Genomic DNA, 11,521 nt, shown 5'->3' on the forward strand with positions numbered 1-11,521 from the left:
GATGGCGAAGAGATGATAAAAAAGATTAAATTACAATAACACATATCAAAATAAAATCCACTGCATGCTGAAGGAGAATTATTGTGGTGAACAATCTATTCGCCTCCATCGCTAAAAGTGACGTCTGCATTACTTTCTAACAGGTTTACAGTATGCAGACCTTGAAAATTATTTCAGATACTCAGTTTGAAAGCATGGGACTGGCTATAGGTCATGTAGGAAAGATAAAGGCTTTAACAGCTGAAATCAGCGGAGCCCAGATATCAGAAGGTATGTTGCGTCTTTGGGGGAGCTTGCTAAAAGCTTACAAACGCAGTATTTCCACCCCACAAAATATAAGGTTCCTGGAAACCCTACTTCACATTATTTGCATATATAACCCCGTATTTCTCGCTTATGATCATTTTGGATGATAGTGGGAAGGGAATGATTTTCATGTGTGCCTTATTACTTTAAAATCATTTTGGACCACTGGACTAAATAAAATCTCTGATGTCGATAGAATAGAAAGACAACTGGAGCTGCTCACCCAAAAGAAAGCTCATTGCAGTTATAAACTTTTTCTCTTTCGTCAGATTTTCTGTTACTGAAAAAAACTGCATGTAATATGACGTGATTAATAATTTTTTCCGCAGTTCAAAAAGAGGCCAGAATTAGGAATCTAGTCGACAAAATCAGAAAAAAATAGAGCTAAAGATGAGAAACGAAAAACCCACGCCGCCCGAACTCAAGTGGATAAGAAGTCAGTAAAGCAACGAAAAATGCACATTGGCTGGCTTCACCATTCCTCAGGTAACTCTCGCTTTAAACAAGTAAGACTAGAAGACGGTGGAGGCGTCTGTGAGTTCAAGTACAGTGATGTCGATGAGATCTCGGTGGATTTGCTTAAGGGAAAAGCCACAAAGTTTTTCTTCCCAGAACAAGTGTCTAAGTTTGGTGCCCTAGAACGCCGGATATGTGTTTGCATTTAGGTAACTACGCACAGGAAATAATAATAACATTCACTGATACTGATGAAAAAAACCTACACCTTTCAAGAGTATCTAAAATCACGGGGCCTTTTTGCCAGCCGATTTCACGTTTACTTGATGTCGACATTCGTAAGAGACGGAGCGGAAGGATCAGCGAATGGCGCTGATAGGAAAACACAGATATCTGGAGATTTCGAGCATCTTATGGCGACTAGTACACAAAAGACGTCAGCACAACTGAAGAAAACCAAAGCGTCCTCCTAGTGTTAAAGAACCAGCTAGGAAAAAGCCCCTTCCCCGATCAAACTGTCAGTGGTAATAAACTGCACATTACCTACGAAAGCGTTACAAACTCGTCATTTTCTGATGTGGTAATGAGAGTTATGTCATTCTCAAGAGCACGGTGCTACGACGTTTATTCTTTTCAAGATCCTATAATTCAAGACATGCCGTTAACCGATTTTGACCAATTGGACTGTGGCTTCAACGTTGTCGACATTTCTAAAGGTGAAAAAGTCTTTCTTCAACGGGGTGACGACCCCACGTCTGAAGAAGGTTTCAAGGTAGTGTTTCCTCACGCAGATGTGCAATCCAGTAGCCTTACCGTGCACCCTCCATCTGAGGTTTGGGGCTACGATGACAAACAGCTGATATTGGGAGTTGTATCATCCTGCTATATGTAATCAAATGCATGGTACGTGTGGTATCGTGATGGAATCCAGATCAAAGCAGGTAACAAACATTGCTGTCTGCCAGCTTCTTTACCAAGTAATTATCATATCGAGGTGCACTGCGGGGAACAAAAGACTACGTCGGAGCCAGTTTTGGTTTGCAATTAAGTGATTTGGAACCTCCGAGTGTCTCTGCTTCCGACACAAGCGCCAAGGCGAACTACACCCCACTGCCTGTTGTGGAAAAGGAAGAAATTAACTTTGCAGCGGGAGATGAGCTTGGCCGAGGTTCCTTTGGTGTCGTGTACAGGGGCGTGTGTATGGCGTAACATACCGTTCAAAATTCAGTCAGGGCATTTTCCCTATCGAAAAATTAATTTTCGTGTCGGAAATCAATTAACAGGGTCCGTTATTGTTGGCCTCTTTCAGACCTCCTCATTGTCTGCTATTTCCCGTGTCTAATATTATTTTCCGTGTCTGATATTATTTCCCATGTCTGTATTTACTATTTAAATGGATTTCGACTTATCACCGTGCTTTATATTAATGCTCGAGTCCTTAAATTATTCGTTACAATCGTCGGGTCCGAAATTGGTCTCATTGCCGTCAGCCTATGATTCAAATTTGGCTCAAGCAATTTTAAAAAGGCAATGGAACTCTTTTAGCCTAACGTATAGTTTGACCATCTCAACGAAACTGTCTCTTTATTTATTACAAAAAGAAGAATAACTAAATCATGTTTATGGTTATAATGCAGTGTTTTCACGTGCGATGTATTTTTTTTCTTTTCTCGCTAACGTCATACTCGCTTAGCTAGTAGAAGTTGCAAGTTCCAGAGTACAAAAGCACCTTCTGCTGCCAAATCTAGCAATAGAACTCCAGGTGAGACCTTGCAAAGGAACACACCTTTTGCCTCTATAGAAGAAGTTGCAAGTTCCAGAGTACTTAAGCACCTTCCACCGCCAAATCTGCTTATAGAGCTTGAGGTGAGACCTCTCCCTTCTTGTACCGACACAGAGGAATACACCTTCCGTCTCTATAGTAGAAGTTGCAAGCTCCAGAGTACTTGAGCACCTTCCGCCACAAAATCTACCTATAGAACTACAGGTGAGTCCTCGCCCAGGGCTGCGGAGGAACACACCCTTTGCCTCTATAGTAGAAGTTGCAAGCTCCAGAGTACAAAAGCACCTTCTGCCGCCAAATCTAGTAATAGAACTCCAAGTGAGACCTCGCACTAGTTGCAGTGCCACAGAGGAAATACCTTCCGCTTCTATAGTAGAATTTGTAAGCTAATGAGTACTTGATCACCTTTTGCTGCCAAATCTAGCTATAGAACTCCAGGTGAGACCTTGTAGAGGAACACACCTATTGCCTCTATAGTAGAAGTTGCAAGCTCCAGAGTACAAAAGCACCTTTCGCCACCAAATCTAGTTATTCAACGTTAGGTAAAACCTCGCCCTAGTTGTAGCACCACAGAGGAATACACCTTCCGTCTCTATAGTAGAAGTTGCAAGCTCCAGAGTACCTATGCACCTTCCGCCACAAAATCTACCTATAGAACTTCAGGTGAGTCCTCGCCCAGGGCTGCAGAAGAAAACACCTTTGCCTCTATAGTAGAAGTTGCAAGCTCCAGAGTACAAAAGCACCTTCCGTTGCTAAATCCAGTCATAGAACTCCAGGTGAAACCTCGCAGAGGAACCGCCTTCTGCCTCTATAGTAGAAATAGCAAGCTCCAGCGTACTTGAGCACCTTTCACTGCTAAATCTAGTAATAGAACACCAGGTGAACCCCTGCCCTAGTTGTGCCGTTACAGACAAATACACCTTCGGCCTCTATAGTAGAAGTTGCAAGCTCCAGAGTACAAAAGCACCTTCCGCTGTCAAATCTAGCAATAGAGCTCTAGGTGAGACCTTGCAAAGGAACACACCATCCACCTCTATAGTACAGGTTGCAAGTTCCAGGTACAAAAGCACCTTCCAACACTAAATCTAGCTGTAAGATTTTCTGAAATACATTGAGTTGAGGAATTTCAGGTGTGTTTTTCTCTAGTTGCAAAAGTACGTAAAGGGACAGATGTCAATGCCCTCCCTTTTTCCTTTTCAATTATCTATAAATGTGTGCATGTGTACCTATTATTAAAGCAATGCTCGCAAAATTGCTCTTGGATTTGGCATTGACAGAAAACACTGACCAGAAGAAAAAAAAGATGCACTTAAAAAAGTTAAAAACATAGAAAACTGGGGCATTTAAAATAACTAAACGTGCTGAATTTCTCCAATCCACTTAATCTTAAATGCAAAATCTTTACGTTCAAACTCATACTTAAAAATTTTTATACACTTTCTGAAAACATCCCTTGTGTTTTATGTCATTTAAGCAAGGACAGGGTCTTTTTTTATCATCACAGGTGTTCAGGAAATTCATTATACTAACTGTAGATGCTTTAATATAACATGAATGTTCACAATAACCTTTCAAAATATCAAGGGATGTACATTATAGGCATTAAAAGGATCTTATAAAGTAAATGTAATCTATTATAGTATTTTATAATAATGATGTTCAATTATATTATTTTGATGAGAACATATGGAATTAGTGACTAACAATATAACCAAGATAATGGTCATCAAATTAATCAGGCTTGTGTGTGTAAGCATCTCCCTTGCGAACTGAATTCCCAGTTTTCTGGGTGTGCTGTATTCGATTTACGTTTACATTAATTCAGCCTCGCTTCCGTTCATGATTCGATGTATGATCACTTCCGGTAATGGCGACGACACATGTTAGAAGTTATTAAAAGTTCTGTGTTGAAATCAAAGAATATATCTCCGTTTCTCGTGCCATCCGAACACCACATGGTGTCAGAAGTGAACAAGAAGATATAAACTGTGTCCAGAACGGATATTTAGCGATCAGTGATCAGGAATTACGCGGAAATATGGCTACGAATCTTCCACCACCGAAAGCTCTTTGTCTATCGGGAAATGCAAGTGAGAATTTCAAGTTGTTCAAGCAGCAGTACGAATTATATGTGAACGCCATTGGATTATCTACTGCCAGTAAGGAAAGGAGAAGTGCTATACTGCTAAATCTCGCAGGTGAGGAGGCGCTGAAAATCTACAATGGCTTCACATGGGCTCCAGCGGTAGGTGACCCCGAAGGGGAGGAACATGTACCAGCAGAGGACAAACTGGATCCGGAATTAATTCTGGAGAAATTCCAGAGGTTCTGCACGCCGAAAACAAATGTTACTTATGAACGTTACAAGTTTCACAGGTATACGCAATCAGAAGGTGAGAGTTTCGATAATTTCTTATCACAAATTAACACTCTCGTGTCTACGTGTGCCTACGGTGAACTAAAGGACGATTTTGTCAGAGATAAGATCGTATTGGGTATAAATAGTGATAAGGTCAGAGCACGGCTGTTGAGAGATGGTGAACTGACTTTAGAAAAAGCGATAAATGAGTGTAGAGCAGAAGAATGTTCTGGAAGGTGGGCTCAGGATATAAAAGGAGAGACTTCTAAAGTGCAGGCAGTTCAACATAGGCGGAAAGGAGGCCCTCGTGACAAGGGACCACGTAGTAACGGGCAGCAAGGAAGTGCATCAAATTGCTCCCAGGCGTCGAATAGCCGGTCATGCCGGTGGTGTGGAAAGGAGGTGCACCCCAGAGAAAGATGCCCTGCAAAAGACAGTAAATGTAACAAGTGCAAACGCCCAGGACATTGGGGCAAGGTCTGCAGGAGTAGTAAAGGAAAAGGGTCTGTACAAGAGGTAGCAGAAGTGCAGTCTGACTCAGATGAGTACTACTTCTTAGGAAGCATCAGTGATGAAAGTTACTCTATTGAGAGTATCAACAACAGGAAACGTAGGAGTGCATGGTTTACGGAAGTCCAGGTGTCAGGTCAGAGCCTGAAATTTGCTGTTGATACTGGAGCAGATGTGACAGTCATTTCCAAAGCTGTGTATGATACACAGTTTTCACACTTCATTTTGCAGAAGCCTGACAGGCCTCTTAGTGGCCCAGATCAAAGCAACCTTTCAACTCTTGGATTCTTTACTGCAGAACTAAAGAAAGGTGATCAGACAATCAGAGAGGATATATATGTGTTCCCAAAAGGCTCTCTATTGCTAGGTAGAGACGCTTGTGCAGATCTAGGTGTCGTTAAGTTCATTGGAAAAGTTACGTCAGATCCTATCCAGTCAGCGGAGTTCGGATCAATGTTCAAAGGCTTAGGAAAGCTAGAAGGAGAATATAAGATTAAGATCGAGCAAAACGCAGAGCCATACAGTGTGATGACTCCCAGGAGGATATCTATTCCACTACTTCCTCTAGCCAAAGCTGAACTTGACAAGCTTATCGAGCTAGATGTTATAGAACGGTGCACAGAACCATCGGAATGGTGTTCTCCTATGGTCGTGGTGCCTAAAGGAAATGGCAAAGTGAGGATCTGTGTGGATCTCACGAAGCTTAACGAAGTAGTGAAGAGAGAAAGAATCATGCTCCCCACAGTGGATTATACAATTGCTCTGATGGGAGGTGCTAAGGTTTTCTCTAAACTGGATGCCAATGCGGGCTTCCACCAAATCTGCTTGGATGAAGATTCAAGGAAACTGACCACGTTCATCTCACCATTTGGTCGATTTCGATATAAGCGAATTCCCTTCGGTATCAAATCTGGCCCAGAGAAGTTTCAGAGTGAGATCTACCGAATACTAGGTGGTCAACAAGGTGTGGTATGTCTCATGGATGACATTGTCGTGTTCGGAAAGAACCAGGAGGAACATGACGAGAGACTCGTACAGACATTAACACGGCTGAAAGCAGCAGGTGTCACCTTGAATAAGGATAAGTGCCAATTCAGCAAAAGCCAGATTGACTTTCTAGGTCATCGGATCGGAGTTAATGGTGTGGAAAGCTCTCCAGAGAAGGTTGAGGCTATATTGAAAATGCGTGCTCCAGAGAATGTGAGTGAGGTAAGAGGTCTGATGGGTACAGTGAACCAGCTCATGAAGTTTGTACCCAACCTTGCTACTATGACACAACCTCTACGTGAACTCTTGAGCTCTCACAGTGCATGGTGCTGGGGTCCAGCACAGGAACAGGCTTTTAAAGAGATTAAACAATGCTTGACGAGCAGCCCAGTGTTGCAAATATATGATCCTTCACTAGAGACCAAGGTGTCAGCAGATGCGTCTTCATACGGACTTGGCGGAGTGCTTTTGCAAAAGCACGGTGACAGGTGGGCGCCAGTGGCGTATGCGTCCAAAAGCCTTCTGGATGTAGAGAAAAGGTACGCCCAGATTGAAAAGGAGGCCTTAGCTAGTACCTTCGCATGTGAACGATTCACAGATTACATTCTGGGAAAGGATATTATACTAGAGACTGATCATAAGCCTCTTGTACCACTGCTATCCACGAAGGAGTTGGATCAACTACCCGTACGTATTCAACGAATGAGAATGAGGCTCATGAGATACTCGTTCACACCTGTTCATGTGCCAGGAAAACTGTTGTACACTGCCGACACGCTATCCCGTTCTCCAACACCAGCCAAATCAGGTGATTCATTTCATGAGGAAGTGAACTTATATGCTCATCAAGTCATAGCTGGAATGCCTATCAGTGATAGCAAATTAGATGATATTATGATCCATCAACAGGAGGATGAAGCATGCAGGCAAATTATGAACTATGTAGCTGAAGGTTGGCCTGAAAAACATAATGTCAAGGGTTTAGTCAGCCCTTATTTTGCTCATAGAGCAGAGCTGACAGTGGTTAAAGGGCTGTTGATGATGGGACCTCGAGTCGTTATACCATCGTCTATGAAATTGGAAGTCCTGGATAAGATCCACGACGGTCACCAAGGGATTGTCAAGTGCAAGGCATTGGCCAGAAACACAGTGTGGTGGCCAAGCATGATGAAGAATATAGAGGAGTTAATTGAAAACTGTCGCAAGTGTCAGTCTAACAGGAAAAATCCTCCAGAACCTCTAGTTCCTACCATGCTCCCACAACGACCATGGCAATACATAGCCACTGATGTCTATGAACTCAATAAAAGACTGTATTTAGTAATGATTGATTACTACTCCAGATGGATAGAGGTAGCTAGTCTGAGTTCAACCGCCTCAGCAGAGGTCATAGACAGGATGAAACGTGCATTTTCCAGATTCGGAATTCCAGATCAAGTAAAATCTGACAATGCCAGCTACTATACATCAAGGGAATTTAAGATGTTCACTTTAGATTACGGGTTTCGACATGTCACTAGCAGCCCAGGTCATGCTTCAGGCAACGGTGAAGCAGAGAGAGCAGTGCAAACAGCTAAACGTCTCCTAGCTGGCTCTCAAGATCCTTATCTTGCTTTGCTACAGTATAGAGCGACACCATTGGCTAATGGTTATTCTCCAGCTGAGCTAATGATGTCAAGGAGGCTAAAAACCAAAGTGCCGGTGGCCCCGTCTCAGCTGTCCCCAAACCTTGTGCAGAATCATGCCCTACGTCAGTTTGAAGACAATCACAAAACCGAACAGAAGCTGCACTTTGACAGAAGGCATTCAGCGAGGCCTCTTGTTCCCTTAGAGAAGGGAGATGAAGTGATGGTACAAGACAGAGGACAGTCTGGAATAGTAGTGGAGAAGTGCACACCTCGTTCTTATGTGATCCATACGGACACTGGGTCATATAGAAGGAATAGAGTACAGATCAACAAGATACCACCCCCACCCCCAGCTGCAGCTACATCTCCAGCCAAACCCACACCGGTGCCAGTACCTCCATCACCTAAACTTCCTTCACCCCAAACTGCTAACACTGCAGAAGGAACTGGCACATCAAAAGTGTACACCAGATCTGGCCGTCAATCTAAGCCCTCATCTAGATTGAAGGATTATGTGCCATAAGTGAAGTTATACTTTCTGGCCAGATTTTCTCTGGTTTCTCAGACAGAAAGTCATAACTATGAACGCGTATTCTAGTGTGTGTGAGACTTAGTGCAGAGACAAACGACAATAGCTACCCAGGATGTGTTTCTTAACAAAATGACGATTACTTGAGGACATTTGATTGACGTTGTTTTGATTTTGAATTTCACGCTAGATAAGAAACAAGTATGTCTAAGTAGTTTCTCTTTTATTATCTTAAAGGGGGAGATGTGCTGTATTCGATTTACGTTTACATTAATTCAGCCTCGCTTCCGTTCATGATTCGATGTATGATCACTTCCGGTAATGGCGACGACACATGTTAGAAGTTATTAAAAGTTCTGTGTTGAAATCAAAGAATATATCTCCGTTTCTCGTGCCATCCGAACACCACACTGGGAATTCCTAGGAATTCCTAGGAATTCTCAAAAATTCCCAACTATGCAAATTAACTCTGATTTAAAAAGCTTGGAATTACTGGGAATTTCTGGGAAAAGAAGACTCCAGTTTTGTGAGGACTTGGAATCCCTAGGAATTCCTAGGAATTCTCAGCTTTACAAACTACCCATAATTTAAGAAGTGTGGAACTCTTGGGAATTTCTGGGAATTGAATTTGAGGCAATTTTAATACCCTGAGGTCCACATAACTTCTAAGAAATTCTCAATACCTTGAATGTGAAGGTTTTAAGAAAAAGAGTAATTTCAGAGGCTTAAAACTTTGGCTCAATAAAAGGTATGCTATACAAAACTTACCAAGAGATATACATACATGTACATGTTTATAACTTAAAAATCATGAAATTTATTATTCAAACTAAGTTTTTGTAAATCTTTACATTAATATGGATTTTCTCATGAACCAGCTGTCAGTTATGTTAAATGGAAATTGTCAACTTCCACAATTATTAACAATAATTACATTATTATCTTACTTCCCTAACCTACATTACTGGTTGCTTTTGTTAGAAAACCTTGGAACAGTCAAGCTCAGTTGCCTCAAACGCTGTCAGAGACTTTTTGTTGACAATACTTTTAGTAGAAAGTTCATGCCTTAGACAAACAAATTCAACACCTAATTAATCTTTCTTTTTTCATGATTATTGTTGCTGCTTTTTTTTTTCAGTTTTTTGCTCTATTTTCATGACTAATTGCTGTAATTTGTTTTGCTGTTTTTATTCTTACAAAACGTTTTTGTAAGAGTTCCAATACTTGTGGATCATCCACACACTTTGCAAACATTTGGCATGCAGACAAGACAGAGGTAGTCAATGTTCCCTTTGAGAAAAAACACCTTTTAAATGACGTCTTCAATTTACTTTATTTGAAACCCTGATCTGAAAATATTTGTCAACAAGACTTGTTAGTAGTGAGAAGTACCAACCAAGTTTCCTTTCATAACTTAATTTCTTAAATGTCCCAATCACTGGATCTCCCAAAAAATATTACATCTTTTTATTTTTGGTGCAAATTACAAGTCCTTCTTTATATAAAAATGAAAAGTGCTAGTCACACTTCAATAATAACAGCTCTTAAGTTTACTTGTTGTTCTTCTCTGTCTGTCAGCTATCAACAAAATTGTTTAATTTATACTTCGGGTAGTGCATAACTATTTGTGGACCAGAGTTCCAACGCACCTCTGTAATCGCATATAGCTACTTCTGTCTCTTGTACAAATGTTTCTCCTTTGTAAGACGCACTCTACTCTGTTGTCAATACTGCTTTAAGTTCAGTGGAAACGACTGACTGAGGAATCGAGATGGCGGTGTTGGAACGTGTTGCTGAACGCTTGTTACGGTCAAGCTTTGTAGATTTAGGTACTGGTACACTGGGATCATCTATGTATCTCTTATACTTCCGAATGTGGTATCCTTCTTTTATAAATATGAGGGTAAAAGACGATTTGTAGTCGCATTCAAAACTGTGATTGGCTTGTGTTATTTCTCACCTTTGCCATTAACACAACTCAAGTGAGTTTCGAGTCTTTGTTTCCTCGACAACTTTCGGCCACAAATCGTGCATTTGTAATACGATCGATTCTTGTCGATTATTTCTACATAGAGTGAGCTCACATCATTATTTATATCACCAAGGTACCATCTTCTAGAAGCAGAGAACCGGTTGGAGAAGTCAGAATAAAGTTGTGCGCTTCTCTTAACACTGCAATCGGCAAGCCAGCGGATTCACTGTGCTAGCCTAAAAGATCCACGTGCTCATGACCGTGATTGGAAACAAAGAAGACTCCATTTGGCGCTCATCTTTGAATGTACTTTTCATCGGTTGATCGCTTTTCTCAACTGTTTTGCTTTATATAACATTTCTAAAGATAGCTTTTATTGTGGTTCAATGGGAAAACGAGAATAGCGTGAGTGTTGTAAAAGAAAAGAAAGTCGTTGGCGCCGTGGAGTTAAAAGAAGGGACAACAGTTGACATATTGACTGGTACAAACAAGGATCGAGTGGCCATCTGTAAAGCTACGATTTTGAAAGTTTGTGGTGAGTAAAAATTGCGATATTCGTTACGTGATTAAAATCCTATAAAAGAATAGATGTAGCGGGTTGAATTAAGCTTACATAACGCTCGGCGCAACTGAAACTAGAATAATTCTGAGAATCGAATCGGTCACATGCATGCCGCAGTTTCTTAAGCTTGTGAATTACAATGAAAGAAACCTATCTGTAAGGTTTCAAGATTCCTCTAGTCACGTTTGGGAACATTCAAGATTTATAATAGGAACTGTTATTAAACAAACCTTAGTACATAAAGAAGCCCTCCTTGGTAAAAACAAAATAATGTGTTCAGCCCTTTTTTAGTAAAATCCATGAGAGAGATGTACTAACTCCAATATAAAAGTCACTCAATATAACAGAGATTTCTCAAATTGAGAATCCAATGAATGCCCTTTTCCTCATAGCCATCTTAAAAGCCTGGTCTGAGCTTTAAATATACAT

Source organism: Pocillopora verrucosa, chromosome 8 (assembly GCF_036669915.1).
Source record: "Pocillopora verrucosa isolate sample1 chromosome 8, ASM3666991v2, whole genome shotgun sequence".
Lineage (NCBI taxonomy): Eukaryota > Metazoa > Cnidaria > Anthozoa > Scleractinia > Pocilloporidae > Pocillopora > Pocillopora verrucosa.